Source organism: Dromiciops gliroides, chromosome 2 (assembly GCF_019393635.1).
Source record: "Dromiciops gliroides isolate mDroGli1 chromosome 2, mDroGli1.pri, whole genome shotgun sequence".
Lineage (NCBI taxonomy): Eukaryota > Metazoa > Chordata > Mammalia > Microbiotheria > Microbiotheriidae > Dromiciops > Dromiciops gliroides.
Window position 1 is genome coordinate 335,898,312 of NC_057862.1, and position 16,262 is coordinate 335,914,573.

The window sequence follows — 16,262 nt, forward strand, 5'->3', positions numbered from 1 at the left end:
GATGGAACTGTTTATAAACATTCTGGGTCCTCATGTCCTGTTCCTAGAAACATCACATTCCTAAGATGGGAGACAGAATTGTTTTTTCACTTCTGAAAACTTTGGTTTTACTGTCTAATACTTAAGGATTTCTTAGGGGTTAGGGTCTTCAGGTTTCTTAAAGTCTTGCATCCCACTACATTTCTTTTTTCTTTTTTTTGGAGGGGGGTTGTTGGGCACCAGATAAATCATTTCATTGATATAGAAAATGCCACAAATAATATCCAGTGTGGAAATTGCTACTTCCAATTCTGATCTGCAACTGCAACACAATTTAAATTCTTAAAGGATTATATGAGTGACTGAGAGTTGACAGGACTTAGCAAAGACCATATAGTAAGTATGGTTCCTAGATGGAACTTGAATTCATATCTTTTTTACCCTAAGGTCAGTTTGCTTTACAGTATAGTATGCTAACTAAATAGGAACAGAGGTGGCCCAATCACCCCCCAGGGCCACGCTATAGGTTGGAACAGTATGTCCTGGAAGCAGCACCATACTTTAAGAAGAAGTTAAAAGCCAAGAATTAGGCAACCAAGATGAGCAGGCAAAGAAAGCAGCAGACCATCAAAAACTTCTCTGGGCAAAAGGTAGACCAGAAGAGACTCTCAGAAGAAGATAATAATAACAAAGTCAAAGCTGTAACATCCAAAGATTCCAAGAAAAATATGAATTGGTCTCAGGCCATGGAAGCACTCAAAAAGGACTTTGAAGAGAAAGTAGGAGAGATAGAAGGAAGATTTAGAGAGATGGAGGAAAGAATGGAAAGAGAAATGAGAGCAATGCAGGAAAGTCATGGGAAAAATGTCAACAGTTTGAAAAGTCAAATGGGAAAGGAGATACAAAAGTTCTCTCAAGAAAATAATTTCCTGACAGACAACCAGATGGTGGCTGGAGGGGAAGCGGCTTTGGCGATGACGATGGGCAAGACAGGGCCTCCCCTGGGAATCCCGGGTGTGGGAGGAGCTTTGCTCTCGGGCCCAGGGCCAGCTGTGCCTGAGAAGAGTGGTGAGGAGTGACTGAAAGAGATGGAGGCAGAGATGACGCTGCTTGAGCAGGACGGCTTGGGAGTTCTGAATATCTGGGTATCCAGCCCCAGTTGTACCACCTGTGGAGCCTGCACCTGTGATCTGCCCAGTCATTGCCACCAACGCCTACCAGCAGGTCCAACAGAGCCTGGAGACCCAGGCAGCAGCAGCAGCCACAGTAATTACTCTGATTTTAGGTCCCCCTGACCCCTTTGTGGATCCTGTTGGTTTTGGCCCAGGAGGAGATAGAAGTCGTCTCGACAGCCCTGAGGCCTGAGATGCCATGTTCCTTTGACAGGTGGGTGGTCCACGCCCCATGGCTCTTCAGCCTCCTCATCAGACCCTGGTTGGACCTAACCTGCCTGGTCCTCCTGGACCTCCCATGATGTTGCCACCTATGGCTTGGGCACCTGGACTCCAACTTGGCATGATGATGTCCCGGAGGCCACCCCCAGAGGAACCTCCAGCCCCTCTCAGGAACTGGGCCTGGGCTTGGGCCTGGGGCTGAAAGAGAAAGAGGAAGCTGCTGCAGTGGCAGTGGTAGTGGCCACAGCTGTAGGCTTGGAAGAAGCAGATGCAGTTGTGGAGGGCCCAGGAGCCAGAGCAATCATTGGACACAGCCTCCCCATACCCTTGGCCATGCCTCTGCCTGAGCCTGAGCCCCTGCCTCTGCCCTTGGAAGTCATGCAGGGCCTGCTTCCACCCCTCCAAATCCCTGAGCTCCTGTCCCTCAGGCCCCGTCCCCAGCCCCGTCCCTGGCCTGAGCCCTAGCCACCCCCAGGACTCATGGCCCTCAAGGTGCCAAAACCATTGGGTGAGGACAAGAAGAAAGGGAAGACAGAGAAGCTGAAGCAGTGCATGCAACCAACAGCCAGGAACAGCTGAAAAGACCCCACCCTCCTGGAGTGGGATGCAGATGACTTCCAGATCTTCTGCAGGGATCTGGACAATGAGGTGAATGATGACATTTTGGCCTGAGCCTTCAGCCAATTCCCCTCCTTCCTCAAAGCTAAAGTCATACAGGATAAGTGCACAGGCAAGATCAAGGGTTATGGCTTTGTCAGTTTCAAGGACCCCAGTGACTATGTGTGTGCCATGAAGGAGATGAAGTATGTGGGCTCCTGCCCCATCAAGCTACGCAAGAGCATGTGGAAGGACCACAACCTGGATGTTGTACAGAAGAAACAGAAGGATGTAGCAATTAGAATGACATCACGTCCTGGAGACTTACTGTAGAAGAGCTCTGCCCATGAGGTGAAGGTCTTTGAGGGCAAGACCATGCGTCTTTTCTTTGGCATCAGGAAGTGACGTTTGCTTGTGGGAGGAAGAAGGGAGAGCCTGGCACTCTGACTGGGGCACTTTTTCCTGTGGACTCTGGCAGAAAGTGGAGCTAGAAATGCACTCTCCCTTTAATAGATAGATGACTGTAGGCCTTTCTCTCTTTACCAAATTCTTATTCTCCTTAATAAATGCTTAAAAGCCTAACTCTTGCTAAAGCTTATAATTTATTGGTGACCACTCATTAGATATTTTAGACAGTTTAGCTAGAATTTTAGCCTTAACAGACCAAACTTTGTAATTTAAAATTCTAAATGTGGGTTCTAATCTGTTCCCCCAGTTTTGGGGGAAACTGACTAAAATCATTGATAAAATGAGTTTAGATTTTTAAGGATTTATTGAAATATAGACAGAGAAAAATTGAGAATAGAATTCTTACAACCTCGCAATCCTATCTTTCCTCAGCTCCTCTCTGTCTTTTCCTCCCATCACCACCAAGTCAGGAACCAAAAAAGACACAGAGCTCTCCGCGCAGGCCCTCCTTCCTCCTTACTGTCCCCTCCCAGAAGATAGGAGGCTCCTCAAGTTGATTGGCTGGTATCCTTGATAGACAGCACCCATGAGCAAACGTCACTTCCTGATGCCAAGGAAAAGCTGAATGGCCTTGCCCTCTTAGGCATTCTTCTCATGGTGAAGCTTTCCTATAGTAAGTCTCCAGTAGGTGGCATCATTCCAATCATTACAAGGAGAAGAAGAATCTGGGAGAGATAATTGGAAAATCATTGGACTACCTGAAAGCCATGATAAAAAAAAAAAAGCCTAGATATCAACTTCCAAGAAAAAATCAGGGATAATTGTCCTGATATTCTAGAAGCAGAAGATAAAATAGAAATTGAAAGAATCCACCAATCACCTCTTGAAAGAGATTCCAAAAGGAAAACCTTCAGGAATTTTAGAACTAAATTCCAGAGCTCCTAGGTCAAGGAGAAATATTGCAAGCAGCTATAAAAAAGGAATTCAAATACTGTGGAGCTACAGTAAGGCCAAAACTAGCAACATTTAGTTTAAAGGACCAGAGGGCATGCAATATCATATTTCAGAGGGCAAAGGAACTGGGACTACAGCTAAGAATCTTCTACCCAGCTAAACTGAGTTTAATCTGTCAGGGGAAAAAATGGAACTTCAATGAAAAATAGGACTTTCAGGCATTTGTGTTGAAAAGACCTGAACTGAATAGAAAATTTGACTTTCAAATGAAGACCCTAGAGAAGCATAAAAAGGTGAACAGGAAAAAGAAATCATGAGGGATATTAAAAGATTAAACTGGGGCAGCTAGGTGGTGCAGTGGATAGAGCACCGGTGTTGGAGTCAGGAGGACCTGAGTTCAAATCTGGCCTCAGGCACTTGACACTTACTAGCTGTGTGACCATGGGCAAGTCACTTAACCCCAACTGCCTCACTAAGAAAAAAAAAAAAGATTAAACTGTTTATATTACTACATGGGAAGATGGTAATACTTCCAACTCATACGATCTTTCTCAATTATTAGGGCATCTGAAAAGAATATACTTAGAGGGAACAGATGTGAATTGAATATGAAGGGATGAAATCTGCAAAACATTTATTTTTTGTTTATCCTTGTTTTTTGGGGGGCAGGCAAAGTGGGATGGCTTATGTCTGGGGATGGATGTGGGCTTGGGACCTCCTGGGTCCAGGGCTGGTTCTTTTTCCACTGTGCCACCTAGCTGACCCATGATGACATCTTCAAAATAAAGTTAAGGGCCAAGAGGAATATACTGGAAGAGAGGGAAAGGAAGAGGCATATTGGGGAAATGTAGTTCACATTAAAAAAAATAAGAAAAAGCTTATGGAGTAGAGGGGAAGATGGGGAAGGGACAGGGGAGTGAGTGAGCCTAACTCTCATCAGAATTGGCTCAAAGAGGGAATAATATAAACACTCAAGAGGGGAGAGTAATATATCTTTCCATGTGGGAAACTGGGAGGGGAAGGGGATAATGGGGGCAGTCAATGGAAGGAAGAGCAAATTGGGGGAGGGGGCAGTAAAAAGCAAAACACTTTTGAGTGTTGGATAGGGTTAAGGAAGATAGATCATAGAGTAAATGTCAAGGGGAGGGATTAAGATGGATGATAATACAGTTAACAATAGTAACTGTGAAAGAAATGATGACTAGGATGTTATCAGAAGGACATATGAAAAGTGCAAACCATCAGCAGAGATAGAACTGATAGTATCTGAATACAGATTGAAGTATAATTTTATTTGTTACCTACTCTTTCTAAAGGTATTTTGTGTATTTTCTTTCACAACCTGACTAATGAGAAGATGTTTTGCATAACTACAAATGTATGACTTATGTTGAATTGATGGATTTCATAGGGAGGGATGACAAGGGAGGGAAGAAGAAAATTTAGAAACAAAGTTTTAAAAAATCAATGTGAAAAATAATGATGAGCAGGAGGAGTTCAGACAAACCTGGTAGGACTTAAATGAACTGATGCTCACTGAAAGAAGCAGAACCAGGGGCAGCTAGGTGGCGCAGTGGATAAAGAACTGGCTCTGGAGTCAGGAGTACCTGAGTTCAAATTTAGCCTCAGACAGACACTTGACACTTACTAGCTGTGAGACCCTGGGCAAGTCACTTAACCCCAATTGCCTCACACACCCCCAAAAAAAAGAAAAAAGAAAAAAAAAGAATAGAAAAGAGAGAAGAAGAACCAGGAGTACATTGTATACAGGAACATGAACATTGTATGTTGAACAATGGTGATACACTTGGCTCTTTTTAGCAATGCAATGGTCCAAAACAATTTCAAAGAACTTTATAATAGACAATGTTCTCAACATCCAGAACAAAGAACTGTGGTTTATGAATGCAGATTGAACCATACTGTTTCTACTTTGGGGCTGTTTATTTTTTCTTCTTCTTTGAGGTTTTCTCCGTGTGCTCTGACTCTTCTCTCACAATAAGACTAATGCAGAAAAAAAGTGAGAGGAACTAACATGAAATTATACTTCATTATCTATTCAGATACCATTGGTTCTTTCTCTTTTAATTGTTTGCATTTTTCATACATCCTTCTGATAGCATCCTGCTCATCATTTCTTTCACAGTTACTATTGAGAATTGTCATACCCTCCATCCTATTTCCTCCCCTTGATGTTTACTCCATTTTAAATCTTCTTTTACCCTATCACTCTTCAAAAGTGTTTTGCTTTTTACTTCCCTCTCCCCTAATCTGCCCTCCCTTCCCTCACCTCTCCCCCCGATTCCCTTCCCCTCCCACTTTTCCTCAGGGCAAAATATATTACTATACCTACTTGCATGTGTATTTTATTCCCTCTTTGAGCCAATTTTGATGAGAGTAAGGCTCACTCCCCTGCTTCTTCCCCATTTTCGCCTCCACTCTATAAACTCTTTCTTTTTTCTTTTATGTGTGCTACTGTGTAATTTAAGATTCTAAATGTGGGTTCTAATCTGTTCCCTCAGTTTTGGGGGAAACTGACTAAAATCACTGATAAAAATGAGTTTAGGTTTTTAAGGGTTTATTGAAAGGTAGAAAGAGAAAGACTGAGAACAGAATTCCAACAGCATGGCAATCCTATCTTTCCTCAATTTTCCTGTGACTTTCTCTGCTACCCTCCCCACCACCATAAAGTCAGGAACCAAAAAAAGAGAGCCCTCTCCACGCAGGCCCTCCTTCCTCCTTCCTGTTCCCTCCCAGAAAATGTGAGGCTCCTCAAGTTGATTGGCTGGTAGCCTTGGTGGACAGTACCCATGTGCAAACATTACTCCCTGATGCCAAGGAAAAGCCACATGGCCTTGCCCTCTGAGGCATTCTACTCATGGTGGAGCTTTCCTATAGTAAGTCTCCAGTAGGTGGCATCATTTCAATCATTACAGTCCCCCATTTTGTTTCTTTTGAAAAACGAATGCATTTGCTCAATGAAACAACCAAAAATAATATCCTATGCTGGCTAACAATATGTAAATAAAAATATAGAAAAGGGAGAGAGGAAAGTTTTCTCCAGAGTGGCAGTCCCTCACAAACCATGCTTTGACAGAGGTCTTGCAAAGAGAGGGCCTCTACAGAGAGTACATGTTACAGATGGTGTATATTATAAAAGAAACAGAAAACAAAATCAACAGAGCATAACTATTCATATAAAGTCTCTGAGTTCTCTTGTCTTCTTGGGCTGGTAAGATGTCATCAGGAGGAAACTGGACTCTGGTCTGGAAAACTGGGCTCTGGACTCTGGGCTCTGATCTGGATAACTGGATTCTGGACTCTGGTCTGGAAAGCTGGATTCTCTTCTTTAACTGTTTGAATTGCTGGATTTTTACTAAACCTTAGCATAGCATTGTCAATGATCAAATTATTAAATTCCATTACATTCCCTCCTTTATATAATAGAGGGTTGAGGTAGTTATGCAATCTATATCACTTTTTACCACCATGCATCTGGATCAAGGCCAAATTTAGTATGTGTTCATGACACCTGAAAATGTTATGGAAAGTTTATCATACCATATCTCATGGTTTTGAGACCGCCAGTGATTGTGCTAGGCCACAGGTAAGTTTGACTGAATGAGACAAAAAGAAAACAAGTTCAATTAAATTAGGTTATATTAGGAGGGAGAGAGGACAAAACTTGGCTGTGTCTAGCAATTGTGCTCTACATCGTCGCCACCATAAGCAAACCATGGACTTACGTATACCTGTCTCTCCTTTTGTTGCACATATATTCTCTCCAGGGCCTGCATTAAAGTTCACAGTAAGTTAGTCTCAAAAATGATAAGTTTCCATACTTCCTAAATCTCATATTAATTTCACCAAGACAGTATGATGGTAAAAATGCACGCTATGCTGCATAACTGAGAATAACTAGTAATCTATACAATAATTCCAAACCATACCAAGAGTATAATGACATATAAAAGATAAGTGAATGTAAATAGCTGATTATATTAGACATCTTTACATAATCTTCTTTTAGCAAGTAAACCACATCATCTTTTTTTTTTTTTTTTTTTTTTTTTTTGCGGGGCAATGGGGGTTAAGTGACTTGCCCAAGGTCACACAGCTAGTAAGTGTCTGAGGCCGGATTTGAACTCAGGTACTCCTGAATCCAGGGCCGGTGCTTTATCCACTGTGCTACCTAGCTGCCCCCAAACCACATCATCTTATACATGAATTCTCCAGTATAATGGTAGCAGATACTTAAAGTGGTGATCAATTTATCAAAAAGAAATAAGGCTTCAATTAGCAAGATTCAATATTCAATATGTTCATTGGTAGATCAAGCAATAGGGTTCAATAACCCTCTTTTTCAAACAGAATCCCATAAAAGAGAAAAACAACTCATTAGAAATCATGGTTCTACAAACAGAAAGAAAAAAAGAAAAAAGAATTCTGGTAGCTTCTGATGCCCAATGGCCCCATCCACAGCATATGCTTAAAATGTCTTTGAAAAGTCACTCAGTTTACAAAATTGAGTTGTATTATTGGGCGTTTCAGTTTGGGAGGCCATGTCTACAAGCTTAGGCTTGGGATGATTCAAATCATGACTAGGAAGTACAGGAGCCAGGATACTCTGTTTAGGGTCATCTGGACTTTCCTCACATGAGTCAAAGACATAATTCACAAGTTCTTTAATTCAATCTATAATGAGAGTCCTCCAATCTGGGCATTGTAAAAAATATCTATGGATTTCTGGCAGTCAATTATAAACAAATCTGTTGAGAAAAATGTGAGGATTTCTTAAGTCTACTGGATCCAATCTGGTGTACTGTCTCGCGGCCTCGCAAAGTCTATCGTAAAATCTATTTGGTCTTTCATTAGTCTCCTGAAGTAGACTTAGAGATTTCTGCCAGTTTGTTGTTTCAGTTTGAGAGTCCTTGTCTTCAATTTGGGGTCTGGATTGAGTCAGGTCATTCATTATTTCAGTTTGGGAGGCAGACTCAGACATAAACTGGGGCCTGGACTTTCTTCTTCTTATATTTTTAGTATGATAATTTTCACTTGCTCTGGCCCAGATTTCCCAATAAAGTAAATGTTCAGGCGGACATATACTTAGGGTTCTTTGCAAAAGCCTTAATGTTTGGGGATCAAATGACCCATATTTGGGCCATTCTTCCTGTAATTCCTCATGCCACATAAAACACAGCCCTCCTCTGGTCATGGTTGTATCTAGTCTAAGTTTTCCCTCATTCCAATCCATAAGTAGCTTTCCTAATGGGGAATCCTGGGGAATCATCTTTATCCTAATATTAATTAGGGCATGCCAAATTCTCCATACCACACCACAAAGCCCCACAAAACCAAAATGAGGAATAGAAATAAAAAAACATATATATTCATCAAATTCAAAATGGCCAACATCTCTGATTAGTGAAGGTAAAGCTAGAAAAAGGGTACTTAAAATGTTTAAAAGATTAATTTGAAATTTAAAACAGCCAATACTTGGCAGTACTTTCCAATTTAAGGGGACAGGGGAGGGGAAATCTTACCCAATCAGAAGATCAGAAGACAAACGTTTGGTTTTCCTCTTTGTGGTCAGCCAAACTGTGTAATTTAAGATTCTAAATGTGGGTTCTAATCTGTTCTCCCAGTTTTGGGGGAAACTGACTAAATTCACTGATAAAAATGAGTTTAGGTTTTTAAGGGTTTATTGAAAGGTAGAAAGAGAAAGATTGAGAACAGAATTCCAACAGCATGGCAATCCTATCTTTCCTCAATTTTCCTGTGACTTTCTCTGATGCCCCCACCACCACCATAAAGTCAGGAACCAAAAAAAAGAGAGCCCTCTCCATGCATGGCCCTCCTTCCTCCTTCCTGTTCCCTCCCAGAAAATGGGAGGCTCCTTAAGTTGATTGGCTGGTAGCCTTGGTGGACAGTACCCATGTGCAAACATTACTCCCTGATGCCAAGGAAAAGCCACATGGCCTTGCCCTCTGAGGCATTCTACTCATGGTGGAGCTTTCCTATAGTAAGTCTCCAGTAGGTGGCATCATTCCAATCATTACATGACTTTACCACATTCCACCTCTCCCTTTTCCTTTCTTCCAGTCCTTTCCTCTTACCCCTTAACTTTATTTTAAAGATGTCGTCATAGGTCAGCTAGGTGACACAGTGAACAAAGCACCAGGCCTGGACTCAGGAGGCCCTGAGGCCAAATCTGACCTTTCCTGTTTAATTCTGCACCTAACACTCTATCCTTTTGTATGGACAGGTATATCATTTTCTATTTCCACTTCAAGCTCAATTGCCATTTCTTTCATAGGACCTGCCTCCGTTAAAATGATCTCTTACTTTTCTGAGCTACTATAGTACTTTATACTTGTTACATGAAGTATCAATGTTATTAGTTTTTGTGTAAATCTAAAAAAGCTCCATGATGACAAGGATTATGTTTTGTTTATCATAATATATGTCTCTTTTTTGGTGAGGCAATTAGGATTAAGTGTCTTGCCCAGGGTCACACAGCTAGTAAGTCTTAAGAGTCTGAGGCCAGATTTGATCTCAGATCCTCCTGAATCCAGGGCCAGTGCTCTATCCACTGTGCCACCTAGCTGCCCCTATAATATCTGTCTTAAAGACCTTTAGCATACACTAGAAATAACAGGTGTTTTATAAAGGTTTATTGAATAAATAAGTATGAAGACCTCTTTGAATTTCACAATATCAGAATGGTAACTCAGGAATAATGCATTCTATGAACTAGTAACCTTATAGGAGAGTGTGAAACAAACTGCACTTAAAAAATAAGAGGTCTAAACCTATGGAATAATTTTGTTTAAACCATTGAACTGTGATAATTAGTATGATAAAGCAAAGATCATCCATATTTTAAGAGACACATTTGCTGATGTTACTTGGCTTTTTGTAATTTCAGCTGCTAAGCTATATTTCTCAGGCTCACCATTTGCTCCACTGGGCCTTAACCTTTAAATTACAATGCAGCTTTCATCTAGTTTAAGGAAAAACACTGATGAAACAAATGAGAGGTGAGTCCAACTTAATCGGTCCATTGACCTCTAAGAATGAATCTTTTGGAATCATGAACATCTTCTCAGTGACCTCTTAGGCTAATGTTTGGCATTAATGAAACACAGTTTCAAAAAACAAAGAGAGGGAAGGAGAAAAATGCAGTCACATAAAAATTCCTTCCTGCTGAATCTCCCTGGAAATGGGATAATATTCTACTCTCATTTCCATTATATGGAACATGTCATAGGTTACATTTATTATGCTATCAGTGACCAATAGCATGATTGGGTCCAGAGAATTTGAGAGATAGTTTAGTTGTGTATGGAAATGAAGTACACGGCTATTTAAAATCCTGTTTCTCAGAATATACAGAAACTGGCTTGAGGCAAAATTATGAATTAGTTCTTCATCCCCTTCCCACTTTCCTTTGCTATTACTAATGAAGCAAAAACCATGGAGGGCTGCTATTTTTTAAAGGAGTTCTCTATTCATTATTTTCTCTTCCCTTCCATAAACTTCCTCTTTTCCAGGAGCCCCTTTCTCAACTTTCTGCTACTGAGAAATGATTTGATGAAATAACTCACTCTAACACATTAATGGATGATAATAGCTTAATATGCTCTTTCTTCTGATGTCATTTTGGGAGAAGATACTCGTTAATTTTTAGTACTGAATTCTAAATGGGTGCATTTCAGGACACTGGGATGCTGGTAGGGAAGAAGCAAGGAAGAAGTAAAACAGAGAGATAGGAACATCTAGAAATTGATATTAAATCCGGCTGGATAATTACTGTCTGTGTAACTTTGGCCAAGTCATTTTACCTCTCTGAGCCTTAGTTTCTTCACCTATAAAATGAAAAGCTGATCTAGATGGTTTCTGAAGTCCAACTTTAAATCTAATTATAACTTATTGTTGGAGCTATTGATCGGTCCACACATCCTGGAAAGCAATTTCGAATAATAGGTTCAAAGTCATTAAGCTTTTCATACCCTTTGATTCAGTGACACCAGTTTGGATTAGGCCTATACCCCAAAGAGATCAAAGGATAAAGAATATCCATGTGTACCAATACACACACACACACACACACACACACACACACACGCACATATACATACATATCCATATATATGGATATATATCCATATATATGCATGTATGTTTATGAATATGGATATGGATATTATTAGAAGCTCTCTTTTTTTGGTTTTTGTATTAGCAAAGGATTGAAAAATAATTTGGGGGCAGCTAGTGGCACAGTGGATAGAGCAACGGCCCTAGATTCAGGAGGACCTGAGTTCAATTCCAGCCTCAGATGCTTGAGACTTACTAGCTGTGTGACCCTGGGCAAGCCACTTAACCCCAATTGCCTCACCAAAAAAAAAAAAAAAGAAAAAAGAAAAATAATTTGGGAATGGTTAAATATATTGTGGTATATTCATGTGATGGAATTATTAAATGGTATATGGTATATTGTATATTCATATAATAGAATTACAAAAAGAAATGATGAGTGGGGAGGTTTCAGAAATAACTAGGAAGGTTTGTATGAACTGATGCATAGTGAAGTGAGCAGAACTAGGAGGATAATTGTTTTATAATAATAACAACAGTAGGGGCAACTAGTTGGTACAGTGGATAAAGCACTGGCCCTGGACTCAGGAGGACCTGAGTTTAAATCCGGCCTCAGACATTTGACGCTTGCAAGCTCTGTGATCCTGGGCAAGTCACTTAACCCTCATTGCCCTGAAAAACAAAACAAAACACCCAACAAATGTGATCAATAATAACAACACTGTAAAGACAAATGACTAAAAGCCTTAAAAACTCTGATCAATAAGAGGGAACCACCATAATTTTCAGAGTCTGATGAAACATTTTAGCTACCTCCTGACTGAGAGATGATGGATTCAAGGCACAGTTTGAGACAAGTGTTTTTGGACAAGGTAAAAATGGGGATTTTTTTGCTTGAGTATGTATAATTATTCTGAGGATTACTTTGTTCTTCTTTTTAATCCTTTTGGGGTAGGAGGAGGTATGGGAGAAAATAAAGGCTTGTTGTTTTTGTTTTTTTAAAGGCTCAAAAGAAAAAAAAAAGAAACCTCATAATTACCCATTTTGGAAAAGGCCTTCCTTATACCATTCAAAACATGCACTACTGGTGACTACTTCTGTGTAAAATTGGCCTTTGAGACAGAACCACAGCTGAACGTGGTCTGTTGGGCAAATCACCTTTTCTCATTTAATCAACACTATTCTTTTTCTCTGCTAGGTTGGACAAAGGGATTACACTTATTTTTACTGTTTATGTCTCCTGTCATTTTTCAAAGATTGAAGGAATTGAGGTTATAGTTTTTTTTCTTATTTCAAAGACTTTGAAAGGTCCTTGAAAAGATATTCACTTTTTAAAACAAGTGTAGCCAATGTATTAGAGAAACAGGAATGTGAGTAATAATTGAATGTGCTGCGGTTTACCCACCCTTGATTAAAATTCTCAGAAGTGTTTTAAATAATTGTTGTGAATTTATCAGTAATGGGACTAGCACCAATAAAATATTCTAAGATAGTGTGTAGAATTCTCACAAATTATTTGATTTCTTTATTCACTATTTTTTTTCCTAGAAGGAAATACATTGTCAAATTCTTCTGTTATAACGATGCTAATATGATTTCCTTTGTATATTTTCGGGTATGTTTACAAAAAGCATAATTTCCCTCCCACCAAAGAATAACCATTATATAATGAAAGCACTAGTTATTTTCTTTTTTGCCAACTTTGAACTTTTCAGTCTTTCAGAATTGATATCAAATTGTCTGCCTGAAATGACATTCCCTGTCTAATCCCTCCAAATTCTGAGAGCTTTACCCTGTATCACATTTGGAATTTAACCCAATATAGCTTTACATGTTACAGCTATAAAGCAACAAAATGCCTATAATTAAGAAGAAAAACATTTTCTTTAGAGACATTTGCTCTTACCAAAGATGTGCTCCAAATTAATTGAAGGAGTCACTGAGAAAAGCAGATGGTAAAAATACAGTGGCTGTTATTTGTCTTCCTAATTGACTATACTGACTTTTGAATAGTTTGATTTGCCACTATACATGTGAAATGTTTACCTTCTTCATGGCTGTTCTTTATAGCAAAGGGAATAGGAGATTAGAGAAACATACAGTACAATAATTAAGTGTTTGAAAGCTAAATTGTATTTGTTTCCTTTAGGAAAACCTGCTTGCAAAAGATTCTAGATGAAATTTACTTGACTATATCTATAACAATAAACTGGGATAAAGTTATCTAGAGATTATTAATTCATCATTTAAGTCCAAGAGGTAGTCTGATTTATTTCACAGGGTTGAGTTCATTAGTTCTAGGGAATAGTCTGCTCAATAGGAGATCAAGCCCATTATTATCTAATAGCAATAATATTGATTGCACACAAAAAGCATGCTGAATGTTAGTGTTAAAAAATGGTGCTGAGTCAAGTCTTCTAATCCCTATATAATCAATAGCTTACCCACTCTGGATTTTCCTTCCTCTGTCTGCAAAAAGGAAATAAAAATAGACTACATGGGATAGTTGGATTATTTCTTGTGGTTCGAATGTTCCTTAAGATATATTAGGAATAACATTGTGATTCTAAGTCTTGTTATTTGTGCTCAGGGTTATGAGGCAGTCAAGTTTGGTTTCTTAGTATTTTCACGTCTTCATGTTGAAAATGAAATAATGGTCCTTTCTAAATCTCTTTTAGGGTCTTAAAGTGCCTAGAGGAAATTCTGTGATTTGTTGCTGTTTTAAGAGAAATATAGGAAAACACAAATAGAGGAAGGTGAATTTAGCATAACCAAGGTGAATTTAAGCCTTCCCAAATATTGTCTTATTTTAGAAATATAAACAAAAAACAATGACAATGACTTACAAGAAAGTCATTGAAAGATGCTGTGCCTAACTGATGATAGGCTTTTGGAGAAGTTAGCTAGACTGCTATGCATAGCACAAGTTAGGTTTTTTCACTTTAATAGAGCTTTTTCAGAGCCTCTGGTCCATTGTTAAAGCCTTCTGAAACTTAGGTTTATTATCAAAACATAATCAAGAATAGGAGTAGACCTTTAGTGGAAAACAGATGTGGAAAGTGCTTTATTTTATTACATAATGGTAAATAGCAATGGGTATGTTGTAGGTAAATATTTACATTAATATTTCCAGGATCTCTGATTTCATTTGTGTAGTGCTCCCACCATTAAAGGTTGAAACCTATGCATGTTTTAAAAGCCATGTGAAGGATGGTTTATTATGTGTTCTTTATTCTTTTTATCTATTGTTTGGAAAAGAGTGAAACAGTAAATTTAATATCCAAGCATACTTTTCTGTTCACATGATAGAAGGGGAATACTATTATACAAAGGGAATGTTCCTAGGGCTCAGTGAGAGACAGGATATTGAGGAAAATAGTGGGATTTAGAGCAAGTGGTGTCCCAAGAGCTAATTCTAATTTTGTAAATCCATACTAATGACAAGTCTTAATATAACCAGCACTATATGGCCCTTATGGAAGAGGAAGAGATGTGGTCACTGACTCTATGAAAATTATGTAGAACTTGCCCAGTACTAGCACTTGAGCAAGATGAGCATAAGTTTTTGCCTTATTTTCCCAGATGAATGGGGCCAGTATAGTGACTTTTACTAGCAATTGACTAAAAATGTATATTTACTTAATAACGTCTTTTATTAAAGTCCTCCTATGAAAGATGACTCAATTTTCTAAAAGGCAACAACAGTAAAATAAAAATTTTAACAGGTTGGAAATACTGAGAATGAGAGCAGTGGTAGATTCAAATGTCTATGTTCTGAAGACTAACCCAGTTAAGCTCAGAAATGTTCATCACCAGAAGGCAGGCTATTAGGTATTCCCAGTAACTGACAAAGACCATCTATTAAAGCACAGGGTGTGGGTTTCCAAGAAAGCTAAAGCAACCCCATTTTATTTGTAGTTTCTTTACAAGTTCCCCTGACACTGTTTGTATTGTAAACCCCACCCTGTCTGCAATCTTCCTTACTGTTGAAATAGCTAGCACAGCTCTATCTATTAGGGAAGAATTACAAAAGATAGTGAACATGAAGAAGAGCCTTTCCTGTTACTAGCCCAGGAACAGGCTTTATAAACTCAAGGGATAACATATCCCTAATCTTACCCTGAAAGGCCCCAGCAATAGATTTTGTCCAATACCCAAGTCACCACCTGTCCAAATTGAAACTTATGTAAGCTTTGTTCTTTTGTTTCTTTCAAGAGTCTTTAGCCCTACAGGTGAGGCACCCTTGTTGGTGAAGCCTGAAAAACCTTCATTGGCTTCTAAATTTCTAGTAAACTGTGATGTATAAAAAGACCTGGAGACATGGTTTCTGGGTAATTAATAAACAATTTATTAATTATAGCTAGCAAATAATTAATGAAATTAGGTCAGTGGCACTCTCAGAAGCCAGCCAAACTTTGGGGAACTGCCACACTCATACACCCTTGAAAGAGTGGGTGTTCCTGACAGGTGGAAATCAATTGTGATTGGTTAAAAACTAATGAGAGATTGAATATTATAGTGAGAAGTGGGTCGATTCTAATGAAGGGCTATATATGTGATTCTGATCATGTCTCTCTTAAATAAAGAGCTTCATCTCAAGCCAGAACACTACCTCCTTTGGGCAAGGGATACAAAATGATCTATCTTTCCCCCCAGTGAATGAGAAATGAACAATGGTGGAATAAGAATGTCACCTAGGTAAGATGGTCTGGGTGGAGTGAATTCTTTGGGCCAGGTCAGAAATTTCATTGTTAGACTGGATTTTGCCTGAGGAAATAGAAAAGAAAAAAGAAAAACCTGGATTCCTGCACCTTGCCTCTCAGCTCCTACCAC

General features: G+C 39.2%; 1 pseudogene; it reads left to right on the forward strand.

Moving 5' to 3' along the window:
* The first annotated feature begins 959 nt into the window (after positions 1-959).
* LOC122738835 lies at positions 960-2,303 on the forward strand (annotated as a pseudogene).
* The last annotated feature ends 13,959 nt before the right edge of the window (positions 2,304-16,262 follow it).